Below are 11,355 nucleotides of genomic sequence, written 5' to 3' on the forward strand. Positions count from 1 at the left end.
CGGTGAGACGGGAGAAGAATCCGAAGGCAAGCTGACGGACCCCCCCTCCACAGTCGTAACGGCTGACGCATTGCGGAAGTCATGACTGAAGTGGAAACCGACGAGGTTGCTCAAGCAAGGCGGTAGCGCTTTGTGCCGTTTTTCAAAGTAGCCGAGAGCGCAAGTGGTGTAGCCGTGGTCGAGGTAGTCGTGCAAGGGACGCCGTGGTCGATGTCGAGTCGGGGTGGCCGGTGTCGAGGTAGTTGCCATGGACTGAGAAGAAGGGCAGCGGCAGCCTGAGGAGGTGGCGGCTGCTAGGTCAAGAACGCGGCGGCGGTGCTCGAAGTAGGCAAGGAAGAATCCGACAGCGTGCCGAAGACCGGCGCAGACGGTGGCGTTCCCATGCCTAGGAAGGCGGCGCGGCGCATACAACACATAAGTCGACGCGCGTGGACGGCGAAGCGGACCGCATGCCACAACGCTACGGCGGGCAAGACCTCAGGGCGGCGGCACGGACCGTGTGCCACGCTCGCTACGGCCCGATGGGTGATGCAGCGGTAGCGCAAGGGTCGGTGCAGCCACGGAAACGCCCTGTAGCGGACGGCCTCGGGGTGGCGGTGGACCGCGGGCCGCGGCACTACAGCCCAAAAAGGCGACACAGCGGTAGCGCGCGGGTCGGTGCAGCTGAGGGGAGCACCATGGGGCAGCGGTAAGGACCACGTGCCACGCTTGCTCCGGCTCGATGGGGCGGCGTAGTGGCAGCACGGGGGTCGGTGTAGCCCTAAAGACGGCCTGAAGCGGACATCCTCAGACCGACGGTAGACCGCGGGCCGCGACACCATGGTCCAAAAAGACGACGCAGCAGCAGCACGCGTGTTGATGCAGCCGCGGAAAGAACCACTGGACGGCGGCGGTGCGGCCCGATGGGACGACACATCGGTAACCGTTGCTCGATCGGTAAACACGGACGTGACGAGGATCTGCATAGAAACCTGCCGAGGTACGCAGTGGACTGCAAAGCACGGGATAAGGACCAACTGCAGCACGTCCATTGTTGCAGGTCACGCGGTGCCGGTCAACAGGACAGCATAGGAGCATATGTACACACGGAGGCTGGCCTCATGGTTTGCACACGTACAACACGTGAGCAACCTGGAGACAACCTGCGCGCGTCCTTGTCAAAGGATTCCTTGAGTACGCTATGCTGGAAACCTTGTCAAAGGATTCCTTTTGAATGTCGACATCATACATCTTCATCTCTCTCATACTCTGCAAAAATAAGCATATATGAAAATACATCTTCTATATTGTCATGTGCAACAAATATATAAAGAAGAACCACTATTTATATATGTCTCTTCTAATTGTGGAGTTTTCAATCCGCCAATCATAAAGCTTTGTCAATTGACATTTTCAAAGCATCATCCGAAGCCATAATTCTTATCTCTAATCAACAAAAGCGATATATAAAGACATATTAAAATAAAAAAAATAAGATAAGCCCATATACAATATATGTAGTTTGAGTGAGTGGCATCTGCTTTTTAGTAGAGTAAGTCGCATCCGAATTTTAGTAAGGAACTCACTTGGTAATTATTCTCCAGAAATGACTGGCTAGGGTATGTGTTATTTTTCACTGTATAAAAAGGTATGTGATATTTTTCTCACAACAAACAATCGCTTTTCCCACAAAAAAAAGCAAACGGCATCTCCTTTTCTTCTCACCTTACAATAAACAAAACAGTTCAATCTCTGACTCTCATTGCATGGCAGAACGTTCACACTCACATTTCATTCTCCCGGCCTGCTCTCCTTGTCACGGCTTCGTCGCCACAATCTCTCCTTGCCATGGCCTCTTGCTGCTGCCTCCCCTCAATGCCACGTCATTCAACCCGCACCTTCCTCTCACCGCCATCTCTCCTTCCCTCCACGGTGTCACCCGCCCCCTCCTCTCCCCTCCACGACATCCTAGGCCAATTCCCGGTGCTAAGGAATGCACATCGTCGTAGCTCAGAGCGACCACCACAATGTGTTTTTGCTGCCATGATATATGAAATGGTATATATCATGCGCTCCTTTTGCTTCTTTTTTTGAAATAGCTATTGTCGAGGTATGTCCCCGTGCGTTGCTACAAGGCCAAACTTTATTGAGGGAATAAGAGGAGCATAAGGGGACAAACGTAAAGAAAATCAAATAACCGAAAGAAGATTATGTGGAAATAATCAGAGATAAAACATGTTTTTCTTACTCGACAAAGGCGATGCATGTGGAGTGCACACAATCACTGAACAACCTTGGTCGAGCAACCTTAATGAAAAGTAAAAGCACCACAGTTCATTCATATGAAAACATGTTCAAAAGATAAAAGCATTTGAACACATCTGGCCATAAATTCCTTGGAAGAGTAAGTAAATATGATTGAAACATGAAGGTAGCATATGTGCATCGGTGATTAAATAATGAGGCATGCAATCAAGGGAAAATAATAAAATGTTGGGTTTTTGCTCGAAAATAACACCTTGATTAAAACTTTCTTCCATCATCATCATGCTAAATTTTGCAGTTAATGGGGTATATCATAGATCAACATCATATCTGTTTTTACGTGTTTCAAGGTGGGGTTCCATTTCATGTTTCTTTGTGCTTCTAGTGTAGAGGAGTTTATATTTCACATATATCAAAAAGTAATCTTTGTACTCCATAAAATAAGTTTCAAATAGATTTTAGTGTATTAGCAGTGTTCTACAAAGAGTGCGTTAATAGTGCTAACTTTTCAATGTCAATTGATCAAGAAATGGAAGTTAAAAAAATAGTTTGTACTTGTAGTTGCATGCAACTGTGCGGACGGATAACCATTGGGAGATAAATATATGGAATCATTAACTAAAATTGGTGATAGTTAATTCGTATCGTGTGAAATATCTTGACAAGATCATAAAACAACCAAATTGGACCGTTACCAGGTAGCCACGACCCACCCCTGAGAACAAACTCAGAAAAATATGTAAAAGATATAGCTAATATAGCGACCATATCCACGTCCATAATACAACCATAATGCATATCCACGTCCATGTCTTCCTGATATGCTTCTACGACACACTTCTCTAGGACTGGACTTAAGAGGGCTACTACACCAACAAACATAAGCATCCGATAATTGCCTATTCTTCTGATTTATTTGTAGGTTTTTATAATATACCAAGGTTGGGGGCTACGAAGAAGTGAATCTTGAGGAGGCATCATCGATCTGTATTGAGGACTCTAGATCTCTGATCGATCATCTTAGTGCAAGGAGCCACACCATCTGTAAACCATTGTAGGATACTACAAAATGGATAAAATTTCATTCAACATAAGTGCATAACAATAGTAAGTCATTCAAGGGAAATCTTAACAAGTAAACAAATTAATGTTACCATTATTCAAAAAGGAAAGATGCCTACTCATTTTGAAAAGAGTATGCCTACCCATTTTTAAAAGAGCATGCCTACTCATTGTCATAGCCTTGGTGTCATCAGAAAGAGCCTATCTATGTAATAAAACGCTCACTGGAAAACCTCAATTGCAAGAGCAATCAGGTAGCAAGGCTCAAACAAAAGATGTAAAGAAACAAGTGATATATCTGATTGTCTTCCTCTCCATGTTGTGTCTTCTCTTCTTCTCACTTCCCTCTAGGCAGCAACCATCGTGATACCTATTTGCAGTGGCGGAGTTACCTAAAAAATGTTGGCGGGCTGGATAGTGCAAATAGCACCACCAAACTAAAAATCAATGCAATATTGTGGGATAAACTTCATGTAAAACTCCTTTTCGCTCTAGCCCAGGGCGGGCCATGGCCCTTTGAGCTTTGCCATAGCTCCACTGGTGCCTATTTGCTTGTCTTTCCTACCATGTTTTAGGAGTGTATGAAGGCTGGTGCAAATAATCCCAATTTACACAATGGGGAATGCCGGTAAAAGATAGATCGATTGGACTCACATAAGCTGGCACATAGTTTACTATGACTAATCACTCTGTTAACTGATGAGAGTGTAAACACATGCTGTTGGCTAGTAGCTAATACTGTAGAAATAGAAATATAATTTGGCATTGTAAAGGTGATCCCGCCACTACCTCATGTAGCAAATAAATCATAGGTATATAACGGATTGGAAAATAGAAATCTCACCGAGCAAGACCGGATATGTAGGACCCAGATCTGGTTTTGATGTCAATTATGTTGTGGCCGCTCCCAACCTTGAAGCAATGGTCTATCGTGGAATTCTTCCAGCTGCATATGAACTAAGATTTAGAAATTTGGCATGTAATTACTTCTGCAAGTTGTTGAACACTCAAATTTGATAACATAGTAATTCCGCCAAAACAGAATAACTAATGACAAATAGGCAAGAATCGACAACAGCCCCGCAACATACCTCATCTTCTTTCAAGTGACCCTAGTTGTTCTTTAATTAGTAGAAACACATAACGGCGGCTCAGATCATATTCTCTCTGTCCAAACATATGAACATAATTACAGGGTAAGCAAGACTTATACGATCATGGCATAATCCACCATTTTATATGGGGTGTGATAGTTCAAACGGCATGCCCCGATAATTTTCAAGTGTCAGATTTTATTTAGGGCCTGAAACAACCAGTGTTACGGCTCTAGGGTGCACATGATACAAGCATTAAAAAACATGGCATTGCACCCTCTAGCATATAATGCAATCGACCTATCAAGCAAATATATCTGGCAAAGGTCAGTGTAATCCAAACCTAGCTTATGCAAACTGCAACCAAGATAAACCTTGATGAGCTTACCCAATGGTGGTCGATACATGACTGTAAAATTAAGAACCACTAAATCTGATTCAAACACAAAAGAACAAAGGAGAGCTTATGATATCTTGCTAGCCACTGCAGCACCACCCCTCCACTGCGACCTCCTCGTCGATTCTGCAGCTGGCAGCCATACTAATGTGAGGAGATGTGGGGGCGCGGGCCGGCGAACAGAGGATGGGAACCCATGCGGGGAGGCCGCGACGGCGTCAGCAACACAAAAGCGTTGTAGATGTATGCGGCTCGGTTTAGTCGCAGGGTCGTATGTGGAGGAACTAAGGATGTTGCAGCCTGACATACAATTAGTGAGGAAAACCATTTTAAATGAAACAAACTTAAGGAGGCTGTCATTCTAAAAGAATAGTACAATTAGTTAGTGCAGCTATGAGATTCTCACACTGGATCCACAATGTCCGTTCCATGCCAACAAGCATCTGCCAACGTTACATATAAGTTTCTCTTATTTATTTTGTGTGTGGAATTTACTTGATAGTATAACTTTGCAGTCGGTATTTTCTATATAAAATACACTCTGGCATTTGAAAAGGTAGTCAAAAGATTAAGATTGTGAAATGAGCCTTCCAAGGCTCAAAACGGAACCGGTAAAATCTGGCATAAGCTAGTGTTCAAATCACTGACTATCAGTGTGCACCGTTCATTGGTACCAGACTATTAGCTATATCAGGCAGTAAAGAAACACCAAACTCATATTCTTCCTGTAAGAGAACTCACAGGGATATGTAAACAAGATGCAAACATAGCAAACATGTATGTCCAGATAATCAATTTCTGCAAATTAATCATTGGAAAACAACACTGGAGCAACACCATTCAAAGACAGTCAGACACCAACCTGCGAGTACGGATGTACTATGCTACCTCCAGATTGTTGGAAGGGATAGACTCCCAGGATCTGGAAAACCTTGCCGCTCCAACCAATCAAAGCATACAATGGTTAGCTTCAGAGCATAAATGATGTATGTAATAGTTGAGATATAGCAAAATAAAGAGAATCAAACTGGGAGGGCCCTAGGATGTTGTTCTGTAGGCAATAATGGATTCGTGAAATCTCTGGACAAGAAAAGAGATTCACCACGCGTGACTATCATGTTAACTGAAACTACACAGTAACTGTCAAGCTTTATAAAAGATGCAAACCTTAGTATTCGTTCAAGACTTGGCCTCGCCTCCATTTAGATTCAAGCCTTAGAATTCAAGGCAAAGACGTCTCAGCAAGTTCACGACTTGGCCTCACCTCAATTTGTAATGGATTTCGTAAGCTCTGACAGTAAAAGACCAACAAATGCAAGAATTGGAACATGGAAGAAGCTTAAATGGGCATGATGCCATCGGGTTGTATGCCAAGATCGTGGTTGTAGAGCTCCCTCTATCTCCCTTGCCAAGCTCTCCCCCCGACCAGCAGTGGAACAACTGTTCCTGCTACTTTTGAACACTCCTTTCACGCTGCCGCAGATCAGTTGGCGGCGTAGGCCAGCTTTCGCTTGTATCATCACGTTGAACACAATATGCGTATATGTTTACTTTCCTTGTATCATCACAACGGATGGTATAAATCTGATTGTGTCCCTGACTCCTTGTCATAATTCTAAATCCTACACAAAGTGAAAAAAGAAAAGACAGATTTGTTAATACAACATTAGGTAAATTTGTTAATACAACATAGTGATATTACATGCACTAACAGGATCGGTATGTGGTATCTTGTTTGCTATCGGAGAGTGTGATGCCCTTCCTCCTAATCTTATCTGAGCGCTATATCAAAAGAGGCATCAACATTATGATATGAACTATGATAGTCCGACGCAGCAGCTCTTCCAACACAAAAGATCCAGATCTATCGATACGTGACGCTTCTTCAATAATTTCTAGAAGACCCAGGGCAGCTCAGACTTGCTTCGCTCGTGCACAAGTAAACATCAAGTGTAAAATGTCCTCCGGACCCATATGAACATTACACAGAAGTAATTTTATAGTCCTAAGCATGGAATTTTTTTGTTGGAACCAAAAGAGGTGTGTTGATTCAGTTCAGCAGCTTATGAGCAAGTATGAGATTATTGGTCAACTGCACTTGCAGCTCACAGAAATTAAAGGGGCTCCTAATTTGCATTACTAATGGTTAGTCAACTACAAAACCTGAGCGCATGTACCCTTGTCTTTCAGTTCAGATTATAGATTGCAAAATAAAATCAGACAAGAAAGTTGAAGCTGCCCCAAATTTGCATTGCTGATTAAGGAAACAATATATCTGGACTGCAAATTGGATAGTTGGTCATAGTCTTAATGCTTTGAACTGAACAATTTGACAGAGGACATGGGTGCAAAGTAATACATATGTTGTGATAGTCCTAAAACTATGACTTGGCAAAATGTCAAGTAAATTAAACTACAACAGAAATCTATGAACAAAAAACGGATTGGGCACCCACCTTATGTTGGGCTGCTGCTGCTCCGCCGACATGGAGGCTCTGCGGCGAGTCCCCCGGCTGGATCTGGCCACATCGAACACCGGAGTGGCAAGGCCTGGCCCTCTCTTCGTCAGATCGGGTAGGGGAGGGGAGCTCGTGGCCTTGGACGAAGGGAGGAGATCGGGAGGGGAGGGGAGTTCCTAGCCTTGGACGGAGGTAGGAGGGAGGCTGAGACCCACCTATGCCAGGCACGTGGGGGAGGGGGTGGGGGAGGAGGTGGTGGCGGCCGGCTGGGGAGGGAGGTCGTGGTGGCCAGCTCCTCTCGAACCTCGGCGGCGGCTGCTCCTCTCGGATCTCGGCGGCGGCTGCTCCTCTTGGATCTTGGCTGCGGCGTAGGGCTCCTCGGCGGCGGCTGGTGAAAGGTGTGGCCGGATCCTGGACGTCCTGGACGTCTCCGGCGACGGGTCCTGACCAGGATCGGCGCCGGATCCTGGACCGGCGCCGGATCAGTGGAGGCCGGCGCTTGTGATGTGCGATTTACACGCCGGATCAGTGTCAGGGCGACGGTGAATGGATGGAGCGGGGGCGGCGAAGGGACGAAGGGCGGCGGCGGTGAAGGGACGAAGGCCGGGAGGCGGCGGGCGAAGGAGGGAACAGAGTCGGGCGACTGTTTCTCGCTCGAGGGCACGAAACCTCGCTCGAGGGCGCAGAGTGGGGCGATTTTTTTCGCTGGTTAATTTTCGCCGGCTTGGTTTAGCTGGGTTTTTTTCGTTCGGGTTAGTTGGATGCGACGGAAGATTGGGCGCGTGGATAGCTGGTCATAGTCTTAATGCTTTGAACTGAACAAATTTGACAGAGGACATGGGTGCAAAGTAATACATATGTTTTGATAGTCCTAAAACTATGACTTGGCAAAATGTCAAGTAAATTAAACTATAACAGAAATCTATGAACAAAAAACGGACTGGGCACCCACCTTATGTTGGGCTACTGCTGCTCCGCCGACATGGAGGCTCTGCGGCGAGTCCCCCGGCTGGATCTGGCCACATCAAACACCGGAGTGGCAAGGCCTGGCCCTCTCTTCGTCAGATCGGGTAGGGGAGGGGAGCTCGTGGCCTTGGACGAAGGGAGGAGATCGGGAGGGGAGGGGAGTTCCTAGCCTTGGACGGAGGTAGGAGGGAGGCTGAGACCCACCTATGCCAGGCACGTGGGGGAGGGGGTGGGGGAGGAGGTGGTGGCGGCCGGCTGGGGAGGGAGGTCGTGGTGGCCAGCTCCTCTCGAACCTCGGCGGCGGCTGCTCCTCTCGGATCTCGGCGGCGGCTGCTCCTCTTGGATCTTGGATGCGGCGTAGGGCTCCTCGGCGGCGGCTGGTGAAAGGTGTGGCCGGATCCTGGACGTCCTGGACGTCTCCGGCGACGGGTCCTGACCAGGATCGGCGCCGGATCCTGGACCGGCGCCGGATCAGTGGAGGCCGGCGCTTGTGATGTGCGATTTACGCGCTGGATCAGTGCCAGGGCGACAGTGAATGGATGGAGCAGGGGCGGCGAAGGGACGAAGGGCGGCAGCGGTGAAGGGACAAAGGTCGGGAGGCGGCGGGCGAAGGAGGGAACAGAGTCGGCGACTGTTTCTCGCTCGAGGGCACGAAACCTCGCTCGAGGGCGCAGAGTGGGGCGATTTTTTTCGCTGGTTAATTTTCGCCGGCTTGGTTTAGCTGGTTTTTTTTCGTTCGGGTTAGTTGGATGCGACGGAAGATTGGGCGCGTGGGGTACTCGGCTGGACGGTTTTTTTGGTTCATTGCAGCTGAGCAGGAGATGGGAGGAAGTACCAAAGAAGTACCAAAAAAGACCGGGTGAGGTGGGACGAAAATAAAACTCGGAACGCGACCTACCAACTGAGACATTAGGAGTAGAGATCTAATATGCGTATTTTTGTTTTCTAACTATCTAATACGGGTATCTAATACTTACTAACGAAAATATGTACATACACGGGTATATATACTCAGTAAATTATTTTCTGAAATATTACATTATATTTTTGTTTTCTATCTATTTAATAGGAGTATCTAATACCTATTAATGAAATTGTGTACATGTTTTTGTTTCTTAACTATATAATACGGGTATCTAATATGTACTAACAAAATTATGTACATACGCTGGTATATATACTCTGTAAATTATTTTCTAAAATATTACATTCTATTTTTGTTTTCTAACTATTTAATACGAGTATCTAATACCTATTAATGAAATTTTATACATGTTTTTGTTTCCTAACTATCAAATATGTGTATCTAATACTTACTACCGAAATTATGTATATACGCGGGTATATATACTCAATAAATTAATTTCTGAAATATAACATTCTTTTTTTGTTTTCTAACTACTTAATACAAGTATATAATACATGTTAACAAAATTTTGTACATGTTTTTATTTTCTAACTATCTACTATGGGTATCTAATACCTACTAACGTAATTATGTACATATGCAGGTACGTATATACCTAATAATCTATTACGTTTTATTTATTTTCTAACTATCTAATACGGGTATGTAATACCTACTAACAAAATTATGTACATTCGCAGGGTTCGTATATATCCAATGAAATCATGCGTCGTACGTACAATTCCTAATTTGATCTATTATACAAGGAAGGAATAAATGCTATATAAGAAAGTAATAAATGTCAAATTTTATTCCCTATGACATCTTAATACCCTGCATTTATATCACGTGACATGCATGCATGAGATGGTCAACGAATTAAAACCTACCAAATTAACAACAATTGATACATTTATATTGGTTTGCAAATCAGCCACTAAACACGATCCAACAGCGGAGAGGCAAGGTGCCCAGGCACCTAGGTGTCCCATATGGCCGTCCTATATATATATATATATATATATATATATATGAGTACAATAATTAATTTGGGGTACAAGACAAGGCATGAACAAATCATAGTCTATCTCGTCTTTCCTAATAATCAATATACACAACAATCAGGAGTGGCCTCGGCGAAGGAGGAGTTTGGCGGCGACGGCGGTGTGAGCCCCCCGTTGCTGGAGGAGGAGCGAGAAGGCAGACTCGCGACGGCATGCGGAGGAGGGCCACGGCGGAGGAGGACGACCGCGGCGGCAAGGGGGAGGCGATGGAGGAAGGGTTGGGCTGCGAGGGGGCGGCGCGATTTGAGAGAGTGTAGGGAGTTGTGATTTGAAGTTTCGGTTCAATTTTTGGTGTCGTGAGAGGTGGTTTTGGGGGGAAATGGAACCAGTGTCCACGCGGGAATAGTAGTGACGGGCGCAATCAAAAGCCCACCACGTGGCTACTACGCCCATTATTGGCAGGCGGAGCAGAACGCCCGCCACTGCTAAGTCCTTGTATTAAATTTGCTCACGTACGTCGTCTACTCTTGTTTCGTAAATCATTTGAACTTAAAACTTTTTCTTTGATTAAAACACACCACCCAAAGGCCCCATGCTCAAATATGACCATTTTTTTAATGCAGTAACTGATTTTCCAGCCACTAAAAAGTCTCTTTGGCATGAAATAACGCGTACACAAGCTCCGAAAGAGATGAAACTTGACATGGTCTCTTATTTTTACACATCTAGGTGTTGTAAAAAATTGCAAGAGTTATGGCGAAAAACGGCTGCACCTCATGTACAAACCAGACACTTCACCGAAGCGTAAGAGTTTCCAAAGGAAAATCACAGCCTGCAACACTTAAGTCATTTTTGTAAAATATTTGAACTTCAAATTTTTTTCTTTGACTATTATACACCATCCAAAGGGTCATGCTCAAATTTAGCCACCTTTTGAGTTGGCCTTCTATTTTCAAGGCATTAACTGATTTTCTGGCAACTAAAAAGGTCAGAACGATCTTCGGTAGGAAAATAGCGTGGAAACAAGCTCCGAATGGGATGAAACATGATATGGAGTGTTTTATTTGGTCCCCCCCCCCCTTTGTTTTTTCTTTTTTGCTTTCCTTTGTTTCTTTCTTGAGATTTGTTTCAACGCATATCTAGTTTTTTTCATACACATTGTATATCTTTTCTATATAGTAGGAACATTCTTCTATACACCTTTAAAAGATTTCAGCTATAT

The 11,355-nt window shown here is 45.1% G+C and overlaps 1 long non-coding RNA gene across 6 annotated transcripts; it reads right to left on the bottom strand.

The window, feature by feature from the left end:
* Positions 1 to 2,888: 2,888 nt before the first annotated feature.
* Positions 2,889 to 8,722, bottom strand: LOC119293232. Of its 6 annotated transcripts, none has more exons than XR_005143004.1 (6): positions 7,254 to 7,923; positions 5,965 to 6,419; positions 5,660 to 5,877; positions 4,398 to 4,473; positions 4,151 to 4,252; positions 2,889 to 3,306 (listed from the first exon to the last, which is right to left on the bottom strand). It is a non-coding gene; the product is annotated as an uncharacterized LOC119293232 (long non-coding RNA). The 6 variants fall into 6 exon arrangements; XR_005142997.1 differs by adding an exon at positions 6,510 to 6,572 and having other exon boundaries at positions 5,660 to 6,419; XR_005142993.1 differs by adding an exon at positions 6,510 to 6,579 and having other exon boundaries at positions 5,660 to 6,419.
* Between the last annotated feature and the right edge of the window lie 2,633 nt (positions 8,723 to 11,355).

Source organism: Triticum dicoccoides, chromosome 1A (genome assembly GCF_002162155.2).
Source record: "Triticum dicoccoides isolate Atlit2015 ecotype Zavitan chromosome 1A, WEW_v2.0, whole genome shotgun sequence".
NCBI classification, from domain to species: domain Eukaryota; kingdom Viridiplantae; phylum Streptophyta; class Magnoliopsida; order Poales; family Poaceae; genus Triticum; species Triticum dicoccoides.